General features: G+C 38.2%; 1 long non-coding RNA gene across 1 annotated transcript in view; it reads left to right on the top strand.

Moving 5' to 3' along the window:
• LOC148335299 (uncharacterized) overlaps positions 1-12050 on the top strand; it is a 126749-nt gene extending 114699 nt beyond the window's left edge. Inside the window, exon 3 of the long non-coding RNA XR_015844112.1 lies at positions 11327-12050. This is a non-coding gene — a long non-coding RNA (uncharacterized LOC148335299). The remainder of the gene's footprint in view (positions 1-11326) is intronic.
• Positions 12051-13467: the final 1417 nt, after the last annotated feature.

The following is a 13467-nucleotide window of genomic DNA, read 5'->3' as shown; positions in this document are numbered from 1 at the left end:
AATGTAAATTAATTCCATTAATGTGGTTCAGATCTCCCAAAAAAATAAACACCTTATGTGCGAGTATTTTAATTTTGTATTCATGTGCTTAACTGTTTGTCCTGTTGTATAAATGACTGAATGTACAATACATAGTAATTTTATTTTTCATTTCACCTGAGCGGCAGTTTATCATAAGCTCGCACCTAACTCAAATTTTGGTTTAAAACACAAAGCAAAAAATAATTGTTAGGTATTGTGTCGACGTCATGGGCCACTGACGATCCTCCAAGGCAAAATTTTCAATAAAAGTAAAAAAATTAGAATAATTAAAAATCCAACAAAGTGTGTATTTTTTTTTTTTGTCCATCTGTTCATTAGTTAGCCGGCGACTTGCAGGTTTATAAAGGCTTAGGAACAGATGGGAGGTGCTATATGATTCTGGGTGGCGGCTGAGTGTTATAGTGATTCATAGTGAAATACATTTGAGAAAAATACAATTCATGTTTTGTTTAATCTTTCTTGTCTTATGCACGACTCCTCCACCACAAAGTTTTGGCGAAAATTATTTTGTATTGATTGCATAATCATGCTTGTTGCTCACATTTTTTTTTACTGGGTTGCTATGCCAAAATGAATATTTGGAAAATTGTTTATGTGAACAAAAAGTGGTGGGCCTTTGCACTGAAATAATTAATTTTGAATTAAAGTAAGTTTTGGTGATGGGAGGGGAAGCCAATGAAGTATGGAGTGTATTTGGATTCCGTTATTTATTGGAATGGTTCATGCGCTTTCAAAGTAGTAGAAAATTTATTTGGGGGAATGTTTTTATTAATGCATTATTATATAAGTGACGTACTAAAATTGGAAGCCTGAAACTGAAGACAAAAATGAAAATAGTTGATAGTGTGTTACGGGCATGATGACCTACCTCCCGTCTGGTTGCATTTTTCTACATTCTAGACAAAATGCACCTGACGTCTTTTTAGCCAAAACAGTCGTGTCGTGTATTTTGGCAAAAAAGTATGATATGAAATCATACATCCATTTTTCATCGAGGTTACATTTGTAGATGTGCTGAAGATATTCTGATATGACAAAATGCGTTGAAACGCGGGAACTGTTTTGTCACCTCAGAAGTGGGTTTACCTCCTTCTCCTCTCCATATTGTCAATAAAAAAAGGTCAACTGTCAGGATCTGCTTTTTGTTGACTTTGATCTATTTAGACTTTGTGTCCCGTTTTCTCTCTGTCCATTTTACATGTCCTGTCAACTCGCTAGGTTTTCTTCTCGACCTGTTCTTGTTAGCCAAGTTCCTCGTGTCAACCAATCAGCTCCCTGCAGCCACTCATGTCTTGTCCACGTGTACCTTGTTGTGTTGTCAGTTTGCTTGTATTTCGTTCAACGGTTTCGTTCAGCCTTGCTGTCATGTTTCATATAAATCTGGTCATGCTGTTTTCAGTTGTGGTGAGTTTAGTCTCTCTTTTTTTGTTACTTTGAAACTTGTTTTTTGGTCTTTGTTAATTTCGTATTTTGATTCTTCCACACACTTGGTTTGCCTTTGTTGTTTTTGAAGGTGAATTATTTTTCGGGTCTCAAGTTTGCCATCTTGCCACTTATTGACACGTTTTATCCATCCCTGTTCGTGAAAATAAGGCAGTAAAATATGAATGGACTATGGCAATAATGAGTCTGCTGTGGTTGGTCAACGCTAATGCATGCACCGCAAGAAAGTTTTAGTTCACTACATATTGTTTGAACATTGAATGAAGGCTAGTGTAGGTGTATTAATTGTTTTGGGGTAGCATCCAATGCAAATTTGCATAAATGCACTAGTGGAGGTGAAGCTGCACAATACACTACATTACGATGTACACAAATCAGTTAAAGGTAAAAAAAAAAAAAAGAATAATTAATATTCAACATTGATTGATATGAAATACAAAAAGGGAGTTTATTTCATGTTTTTTTGAGCAGTTTATTTGACTTTTTCATTGTTGCGTTGTCTTAATAATTTTATATCATTTCTGTCCTGTGAAAAACATTCATGTCCAATTTTGTCATTTTTTAAAATTTTCACAATGGGATGTCTGTAACACGGAAACACCCTTAACATAAAAATGTAAAAAAAAAATGCAAATATGTTTTTCACGGGACAGTGAAAATATCGTCAAATTTAATTTAAAAAAAAACTCAATTCAATCTTTTTTCCATGGGTTCAACAGTTAAAAAAAAAGGAACACATTTCAATATATATAGATATCAACCAATTTCAACTACTTATATCGCCGTATACTTTTCAGCCATATCACCCAGTCCTACCCTGTACTGGTAGCCAATCACAGGGCACCTTTAGACGAACACGCCTTCACGCTCACATTCAAACTGAGGGACAATTTGGAGTCTTCAATGAGCCGACCATACATGTTTTAGAAACGTGAGAGGTAAAAACACACACACACACACAATCCCTGAAAGAACATACAAAGGGCATACAGAAAGGGCCGATCAGAGAATACTAACGACTATGATGATACCCAATTGGACCTCAATTTCTAAGTTTAGGACTCCGAGTTATTTAAAAGGGCAACTCACTGAAAGTGTGGTTATCACATCTGCCTCACACTGTGGGGATCTGATCTGGGTTCCAACCTCCATTTGAACTTCTCTGTGTGAAGTCCCCGTCCTTTTGTGGGTTTTATTGCTACATGTGTCGCTTCCTATCTCCCACTCGGTTTTACTCCAGCTTCCTCCCACATTCCAAAAACTTGCATGTTAGGTTATTTGAAGACTCTAAATGGCCCATAGGTGTGAATGTGAGGGTGAATTGTTGGTTGTTTATATATGCCCTGTGATTGGCTGACAACAATCCCCCACTTCTCACCCCAAATCAGCACTGCGACCCTAATGTGGAAAAGCTGCTCAGAAAATGGATCTGTGGATGTTGTTAAGTGAATTTTGGGTTATAAACTTGAATGGCTAACACTGGACATTTGACAATTTTACACTATCAACGGAAAATCCAGGTTCATGTGCTCAAATGCTAACATTGTTCATGTGGCTTATTATATACGAGCTTAATTTTGCCTCATCTTCCAAAATGTCAAAACGAAAGTCCAAGTAATTGCTTTCTCAGGTGAATGATGTGAAGTGGAGGTTAACGCTCTGTGAGTACGTCCCATTTCATTTACATTTCACGTCAACAATTTGTTGATATGAGGTCTTCAAGTTGCTTCCCCTAGAACTCCCTGAAAGGGCCTCTTCATTGTGAAACTATACGAAAGCAAGTCAGCCTTGCCCCACCTAACAGTTGTCCCACGTTATCACAGGATGTCCATTAGATACTGTATAGACACCCTGACCCCTGCCCCTTGCTGTGGACTGTAGATTACATGGGCTGGGCATCTTTCCTACACCCATTTATCTTTCTTTCACCTCCCCACGAGTCCTCTCCCCTTCCCCCTCTGTAATGTCTCAGCTGTTCTTTGCAGCCAGGCCTCGCCGACTGAGTGCCTGCTCTGTTATGGGTTCATTGAGCTGGTATGCAGCAGGAATCTTTGGATCAAGGTAATTTCACACTGTTCAACTTTTTTCCCAGGCTGTTAAGCCTCCCTCTACCTCTGTGCCACTCTGAGTGGGAGATAGGGAGCGACACATGTAGCCATTAAATACACACAGGGGTTCGCGGGGCTGACGCCACCAACATACACAAGGCAACGATGTCAAAGATATTGCCTGTAAATTACAATCCAACATCTCTATGTCCCAAAAGGATCAGTATTACCGTCTGATGGAGACTGTTGTAGGGTAATGTGCGTGTGTTTATGTTGGGGGTGAAGATTTTGGTTAGTCACAACAACGTATCAAAGGACTTCACATGCACATAGTTGACAAATATTGACAACATTTCCTGATCTTAACCCCAACCAGGGCAAGGGAAAACACCAAAAACAAATTTGGGGAAAATGAGAACCCCACAGGTGGGGGAATCCCCTTTCCATGATCAGATTGGAATGGATGGCGAGTCGGCATCATTTAACACATATGATGCTATAAAATGTTAGTTGAAATAATTTGAAAGTCAATCAAATGAAGCGTTCTAGGTTGGCGACTTTGGTGAAGTGGGTCGCGGCCTAGTTGGTCAATGTCCAAATCTCCATAGCAGCCCCTCCGAGGATGTGGTGAACCTTCCCAATTCAATGTAATGTGAATTTATGCTGTATATTGTACACTCGAATTTTACTCTCTTTACTTGGACCAAATTTAGTCTTTTGGTAATTTACTCACGCATCCCCACACTGAACACAGACACGTATGTTCTCAGACAAGACCTTTTCAAAACTCACTTTGCGACTCCCAAATGCTGTTGTTATTTAAACCATCAGGCCAAATGGCACTGTTTTTCTCATGTAAAACGCTCCTCAGGGTCAGGAACTGGAATAAATCTCAGGTCCATCTCTCTTAAGTCAAGATGATGACGTGCGCTACTTACAACAGACATTTCATTTTAAATTCCATTGTATACAATGTCAATAAAGGTGATTCTGATTCTGAAGTCGATTGTTTGGGAAATAATCAAATTACAAATGACCCCCCCCTCAATATTGTGATGTTTTATGTAATTATTTTTTCATGTTCCTATTCTACTGTATTTTGTGAAAAAGCACAAGCAATTAATAAATCTCTATTACAATAAACAATATTACAGGTTTATACGTACAAATAATTTGATGTGCACTCTTGTAAGCATTCACCACAACAACATTCTTTCTTACAAGTGTGGTGTAAATGTAATTATATACTGCAAAAAAAATCACACGAACGAAAGTGTAAATTACAACAGAAATGTGTGTCTTCACCTCTATCCAACTTCATGTTTCATCAAACATAATAAAATGTGCACCGCGCTTCTTCAACACTGAATTTAAAATCCAAACCAGGCCTGGGCAAAGTACGGCTCTCGGGCCACATCTGGCTCACCCGCAGTTACTGACCGGCCCTGACGATGTCCGTGAAGTCAATCTAATGTGTTAAATATGCGGTGCTTTTATTTTGAAAGCTTTTAATGTTCACACGTGTGGATGCTGGTACAAGCAAGGTAGCCAGCAAAAGCTACAATTTGTGTCTGAAGTGTTGCCAGCTATATTTAGTGACTTTTCCGACCAATCTAGCAACTATTTTTCCCAAAATAAAAGAAACTAATACACGATTATAGAATCGCCTTTTATCAGTGATATTGAAAATGCATGAAATTGTTCAATACTTATTTATATATCTATATGAATCTGTAATGTCATTATAAAATTTGATTCCCCTGGAAGAACAAGATTTCAAATCTGGGTCTTGAGTAGCGAAGGCCATTTGCCTAACTGACTTCCTTAATTATGGTGAACTCAACTAACGAGTCATTACGTTTTATGTTTTATTCCAAAAGGAATGATAGAATCTGTCTGCTCAGAAGGTGCCTGAAAGAGTTAAGTATTTTTGGGGGTGCAAAGTCGTCTTGCTAATAAACAAAATTTCATCAATTCCACACAATGGACAGAATTCTTAATCAGTCATTATGCCCAGCCTGTCTTGAGCTGACAAATTTTGTAATCCCTGGTTTGGATAAGACTCGGACATAAGAGTACCCGCAGCGTGCCCTTTTCTCTCACAGTGTTTTTGGGTTCTGATTGAAGCCCCCGTTATGTGTCTCTCAGACAGGTTGCTGGGGTGTTCCAATGCCGTGTTTTTGGCTGTCGCCAGTCAATGTCATTTTGTTTGTTTATAGTTTCTGTCTCTGCATCGACCTCTCTTGTGCATGAGCGACCACTGTATTAATTTAATCTCTTCATCCCCAAGCAGACATGTGAGTATCTGATGCACATGCAGATGGAGGGATGCCCTCTAAGAATTGTTGCAATAATCTTGTTCTCATCTCTGCTCAGTGCACCCTCACATCCCACGTGCCATCTGTTACCATCTGTACAAGGATAGCAAAACCAGGCCAACAGTAGCCCCACTTAGTGTCATACTCACATGTTGGAGCTGTTACACTCTCAGGTGTTGACTCGGTTTGGAGGTTATTTTGGTAACCTTGATTATGACTCCGACCATAGAAAACCATTTGTGCGTGATGCTGTGCTTGTGGGTTTGTTATATACAGTGAACCTGTTTTTTGTATCATTCAAGTATCTCGCCCAAAAAAAAATCTACAAATAGAGAGAAGACATTAAAAAAAAAAAAAAAAATACCTTTTTAAAGAATTAGTGCTCGTTTAACACAGCAATTTATAACTCGGGGTACATTTGCAGGGGTCACATGAAAACATTTAATATTTCATTTCAAGATGAGTAAATATAAGTGAATATTCTCAGTCATTTCATAAACACATCATAGAATAGTTTGTGTGCACTACATCTTTCCCGGGGGGAGACAATTGTTTTGTTCCTGATTACGCTGGTCTACATCAAATTGTCATTGGAGATCGCTGTCCCTAAAAGTATTTTTGTCATTGATTGCAAAAGCTTGCGCAATGCGGATTTGTACCCTTTGTAATTTATTGCTGTATTGTTTCCGGGGGAAAAAACAGTTGCTGAACCTTACCCTTAATTCATAAATACTACTAAATGTTATTTATTATTATTATAATTATTATTATTATTATTATTATTATTAAAGAATCATAATTAATAAATTATTATTATTATTATTATTGTTATTGGCATTATTATTATGAAAGCCTATTGTGCTCGATAAAAACACAAGAGCAGATTCTGAATCAGTGCAAAAAATGCTTCTACAAAGTTTTACTTGCATCTTGATTTTTTAAAAAAATTATAATTTATTAATTTTTATATTTTTAAATGCCTTATTTATAAAGGTGACGGTTAATGTTTTCTAAGTAACACAACAAAGGCAGATTTATTATTTATTCTTAATTAGTCATCATCCACACCATTTATCCTGTACAGGGTTATTCTAAATTAGCATTTTTTTAATTTATCAAGGCAACATGTCTATTTTTGTTTGATTAGAGTTCAAACCAAGACAATGCCTGCGAATTAAATGTTAAAATTAAGGTGAGGAAATAAATGATTTTCCTTGACTAATCAGTTTTTTTACATGTTACTATTGAAGAATTATCAACAAATATGAGTGAGGGACAAAAGAAATTAGGGTTTACACTAGGCGGAAAAGGTTGGGCACCATGGTTTAACAGCACTGCGGGGAAACACAAAGAAGACGACTCTCACTCACAGTTCTTCAAGTCAGCGGTTGCATCAAACTGTCTGCTCTGAAATTTATATTAAATGACAAATGGTGGTATTCTATTACTGCACACACGGTAAATTTTATAGATTACATTTTACTCTAAAAAGGCTATATTTGGTCCCAAGTAAGCTAACATTACAGAGTAAAATATTCAGCGTAAAATTTTGCGTAAAAATTTCCTCTGAGAATTTTACGCTGACTATAATAGGACCAAATCTAGTCTTTTCAGAGTCAAATGAACCAAAAAGAACCTACAATATATTTGGGGTTCATTGCTGCCATGGCAGTGTTTATTATACATTAATCTATAATGGTTGCTTAATTGTGTGATTGGTTCCATTAATCAGTCGCCAGGGCAGACTTATTGATAAGACCAGTTACGAGCTCACCCTAACTATGTTTTAGTCTGAGGTTGTTCTTGTCGGGGGTGGAAGTCCTCACAGGATGTTGATTCTTCCGAACCTCCAACAGACACAATTTTCAAACATTCTTGGGAGTTTTTTGCACAAAAATGCAGTTAGTACTCCAAGGACTCAGTGGGATTAACAATGCCTTTGTTCTGTGTGTGCACAGTGAAAGAAGGGCGCGCAATAGGCTGGAACTTTGCTGTGGTATCAGCAAGCAGCTGTTGCATGAGTGACAAAGTCAAGGGCTGGTGATAGGAACATGGGAAAATCCTGGAGGAGCTGGAGGTGAAGAGACAGCGGCGGCGGCAGCTGAGCTGAGCTGAGCTGAGCCGTGCTGCAGCCTTCACTCGTGTGGAGGACAAAACGTGGCAAACACAAAAGGGCAGCAGTTTGCTTTCAAGACACGACGAACAATATTTAGCCTCTTTGTGCAGCTCATTGGTTGGATTGTTCAATGGCTGCATTCGAGACTGTTAGTGGGGTTCAAAAGACCCCGAGAGGAATGTGAGGGGAGGAAGGGTGCAGGAATGAAGTGGGGGGTGAGAGGAAAGGTAAATGAATACCAGACGGGTTGTTTCTTGTGTAAAGTAAAGGTTTAGCCACATCTACCAGGCGGTATCGTCCCAGCGCCCACGCAGGGCAACTCGCACAGCCGTCGTTGATTCAAGTTGATTATCGTCGTCATGATGATGCTGTGCGCAACGGATGACTTGACTCATGGTTTGGAACCAGTGATGCCCAGGTGAATTAATGTTTCAAACCACGACAATGACAATGACAATGCGAGCACTTCACTGTGGTAATCAGTGGATGACAATAAATCAATGAAACCGAACTGTCTTAAAATGAAGAGATAGATTGAGTCTATTGGAGGGATTACAAAATATGCCACTTTTTTACTACCTTTACTACAAACACAAAAAACTAATGGGATCGCAAAACATTCAACCTGAACCATTTGAATCAAATCAGCACTTTTCATATATAAAAATGCAACTCAAAGCACTGCGCAATAAAAACATCCCAAATACAACATAAAAAGAGCATGCCTGCGCTCACGCACACGCACACACACACAAAACACACATTTACACAAAACCTGATAACTCTGTTAAAAAGACATGGCAAGGCACAGATAATCCATATGTGCGAAGTGTACCCAAGGGGAGCTCATCCACGCCGAGAGGAATAACAGCGTATGGCCACAGGGAGCGCCACCATCACAGAGACCCCCAGACCTAGATTGACTGGTGTGGACCCTAATCATGGTGCAGATTCCCCGGGAGGACAACCCCCCACCCATGAGAAAATCAGCCGCACCTCCAGTGTAGAGGCCTCCCAGGAGGAAGCACTGGAACTAAAATACAAAAAAAAAAAAAGAGAATAATTACAAAATAAATCAATAAATTGTTAAGAACTAAATAACAGGAAGATCTAAAAGCCAAACTAAACAGGTGTGTCTTGAGCCCCCTCTTTGAATTATTAGTGCGGGCATTCCACTCTTCTGTCCTGTGACAGCTCAAAGAATTGTGTGTCATCCTCTGGGAAGTAAACAAAAAGTGTGTATTATAACTTGAAATGCGATCAGATGATTGAGGCGACATTTCAAATTCATCAGCAATGGTGTTGGATTATCTTTTGTTGTCCCCTGACAGCAGATTTGACGCACAAAGCCGCACTCAGGAATTATGTTCAAAAGTTGACATAAATTTATAGATTTCCCACAAACAACATTCGCTAAACATTTATAAGCTTCTGCGCTTTATATTCATATTGAATTTTGAAATACTAGATATTTTTCATTAATTTTTTTTTTTATGTGACGACATCAGATTGAGTGTGCCCGACACCTCACTGACCTCCAATGACTTTTTAGTCCTTTTGACATTTTAGTCTTTTAGTCATTTTTATTGTTGTATAAAACAAATTGTAATACCTTGTAGTTTATGATGGTTCCCGAAAAAAAGGGTCCAGACGATTTAATTATCTTTTAAATTATTTTTGAACAACATGATGAATAAAGAACCTCATCTCCAGCCACATTTCTTTGCATTTTCATTGTAAATCTTGGAATAAGAATCGTCATCCTTCTCAGTCAGCCTTTATTGTTATATAACAGTCACTGTTGTGCATACTGATACTGTACACTAGGTAAGGTCAAGCTCCGCATGCCGTTGTTATCGGTTGTCTGCCTTCTTCCTTGTTGGAATTTATTGAAAAAAACAAAACAACAGCTCAAATAGCGTCGGACGTATTTCATAGGAAGCAACCCAAATTCATATCTTAGGGATGTAACAAAAAAAAAAAAATTCATATCAGAAACTCAGTTTTGCTTTGGTGACCTGTATTTAAATATTACATTTTAATACCATTGCATGCTTAATTGCATCGCACCATATGTGTCGCGATACATATCAAATCATCTTTTATGAGAGATGAACACCGTGTTGCTGATAATTTGTTGTTTCTTTGAGATTCGTTAACTTGGATAGTTTGGGCTTTGGAGAGTGTTCCTTCTGCATTGAAACAAATGGAATTGTAAACTGCTGCTTGCGCAAAAGAAACTTGTCCCCCCTGACCTCACCCCATTTCAATCAACTAATTAAAATAAAATGAAACAACCCCCACGTCTGAACAGGGATCAATAACACATCAGTTAGAGTCAACTTGGCCAGCAGATGCCATGACCGCAGGTTTGATACCCTTGCATAAAAGGGCTGCTGATGCCTTGCTGAATGGTTAAAAAAAAAATGTTAAAAAAATGCTTAAAAAATGCCTTCCATCCCCCCCCCCCCAAGCGTCATGCAGTCAACACAATCAACATCTTTCTCTTTGCCCCGTCCTGTTTTATTTTTGCGTTCAGCTGTTGAGATATGGGATGTCTCAAAGAATTCGGGAGGATGTGTTTTTGTGAAGAATTTCTGAGGGAGTCTGAGAGAAGTCTGCAGGCCAGGTCGCTCAATGCCAAAGTTGCATTATTTGAAGAGCGGCCCCGTGCAGGTGAAAGAGCTCCAGAGGAACAGGTGATTTGAGGGAAGATGCCGCGTTTCAACACATCACAAGGAAACATTGTTGAAGATGAAATGGAACAAATAACATTATCAAGCTCAAGTATTTAGGGAATGATAGCCTATCTGCTCAGTGTCAGATTGATGTGTCACTGGCTTGATATGCGAGTTACTTGGCAGAACGTCAGTGAACAATTGCACACAATTGTGTTGCTTTCACATGAATCCTAAACGCTTCACTGGTGTTGTCAGATTGTCATTTTCTAATTGATACGTTTGCTGGAGAGGACTCTAATTCCCCCACTCACTCTTGACTCATCGAGTTTCAACTGCAGAGCTGGAGAAGTGTGTTTTTCTAGTTATGCTTTCCGTGTTGTCTGGTCTTGTTGTTTTTCACTTTTTTTTCATATCGGCGTTAACGAACTTCTCTTTGTTTTTGTTCAGCGTGCACATCTGCACTTGTTCAACCATAGAGCAGCAAAGCAAAAATGGGGAAATGTGAATGTGACAAGCAAATGATATTGCTGATGTTATGATGTCAACTAATAAGTGTCGTGCCTGCAGGGTGGCTGAGTGTGTCATCTTCTATTTTGTTAAGATGCTGTTTGTGTTTTACTGCATTTGAAGAGTTTTTATGGTGATGTGCTCAGGAGTGTTTTTTTCCGTTCATTACAGATTAGAGTTGCTGCGTCATTGAAGAAGAAATATAGAAGAATGCTGACTATTACATGCTTCTTTTTGAATCATGGGAATTATTTGCACATTTTTACATTCATGTTGTGTCGCTGAATTGTTATACAAATTACTGACAAAAGATCTGCTGTTGATATTTATTATTATTAATTTGCTCGTGTTCTAATCTTGCTACAGGCATTTGTACATTCATTTTCATTCCATCGCTAATACATGTTTATGTTTGTAGAATCCACACCGAATTGATATCAAACAAATTAATCATCTGGAAATTTAAGAAAAAAACAGATTTGAATTTTAAGATTTTAAAGTTTCATATTTTTGCTCCACTTTTGCCGCCAACAAATTGTGTTTCATTTTAAACCAGGAGGGTCCAGCAATCATTCAAATGACCATTTGTAAGTTAAAACGATATGTCTTGATGCAAAATATCTATTTTTAAATATCCAGCAAATGAAGAATAATTGAAAAAAATAATTAATATTTGGGAACATCTAAGAGATGAACTGTTTAATAAAATTAATAAACAAAATCCAAGTAGGACTTTAAGTCAATCCATTTATTACATCCAATGGTTATGTATTTATATTTTATTTGCAAGCTCCATGCATCAAAATAGTCCAGAAAATGCTTTTGTTGTTGTTGTTTCATGTAAATTCTTAATGGAATTTGCAGAGTTAAAAATGAAATAAAATGTGAATGGGAACCCCTGCATGTCAGGTATTCTGTCTGCATGCAGACTTGTGTGTGGGTATTTTCTTTTCACATACCTCAACTGATCTTATCTATGCAAACGAGTTTGGATACAGTTTGGGAAACACCTCCTCAGCACAAAACGGGCAAAAGATAAGAAAATAAAATGGAAATAATTTGTACACATTCTTTATTTCTGCTTTTCAGGCTATAAGTCCTCCTTGACAACCACATCTTCCCATGATTTTGTATGAAAGCTTACATTTATTGAAACATTTTTGTGACTGTTGAAGAACTAAAAACAATCTAAAAGGTTGTCATATCACCTGAGATTACAACAAAAAAACCCATCATTAGTCAGTTGTGAGTTTGTGTGCCAAATTCTTAGAAGTGAGCTGCTATCTGTCTCGGTGTAGATCTCTGATGAATTCCCCATCCGAGTCCCGTCTCATTTGCAGCATTTTTCTCATCATTTCTTCTGGTCCCGATTTTAATGTTGCTCAAAAAAGAACAGTCATAGTCGACAGCTACCCGCGGGGATTTTAACTGTAAAAAGTGCGGTGGCGATGACTCACTGCAATTGAAAACCCAACAATGATTTTCATCTTGTCGTTATACATATTTTTAGTGCAATGTTTTTTCGGGTTTGGGTATATTTTTCTTTAATTCGCTGAATTAAATAAAAAATTTTGAAGGCTACAAAAAATTCTTATTGTTCATCTGCATTTCTTGCAGCGTGCAGCGCACTTATACTGTCGTTTATTTATTTTATTTTTTTTTAAATTGACTGGTTGCTTGGCTCTTGTAAAATGTCCGACTGTAAATGGCAGACAGGCTTGGCGTGTCTTTGCAAAGCTATGTTACAGCTTTATTCTGATATGCTGAGTGAACGCTTCCGTGATGTGCCTTGCGGTGTTCCGCCATGGAACTGTCCAACAGGGAGGAAAAAAACGCGCCCGGGCAAGTGTGTGATTCAACCACGTGGTGCTTGCATGACATTTAGAAAATCAAACATATTGGAGAAATATACAACAAATATGGAAGGTGTTTTTTTAAAGTCAGTTCACTCCGGTTGCACTTTTCTAGGAGGCAAGCTCTGACATGGCAAGGCATGCATATAAGCAAATATGGGCTGCATATCCTCCAATTTGCATGCCGAGAGATGTCTATCAGTGTGCAAACACCCGCAGGTGTGGTCCATGCAGGTGGAGGAAGCGTCAGTGGCAGGAAGGGACTCTCGGACAGTTTGGAGCACCTGCCTCCATAACAGCGCACTTCTTTGTCGCTCTTTTCTCTCAGATTTGAACGATTTATTTTTTAGCATCAACTCTCCGCTCTATTGTTTTTACAAGGTGTTTTGTGAATATAAATATATCTGAGTTGTAGTCCCTCCATGCAATTACATATTTAGCTGCTCCACTCATTCATGT

This window comes from Idiotropiscis lumnitzeri, chromosome 6 (genome assembly GCF_059441095.1).
Source record: "Idiotropiscis lumnitzeri isolate Australia: NSW breed Sydney's pygmy pipehorse chromosome 6, RoL_Ilum_1.0, whole genome shotgun sequence".
Classification (NCBI taxonomy): Eukaryota; Metazoa; Chordata; class Actinopteri; order Syngnathiformes; family Syngnathidae; genus Idiotropiscis; species Idiotropiscis lumnitzeri.
This window is presented reverse-complemented; position numbering and strand designations above follow the sequence as displayed.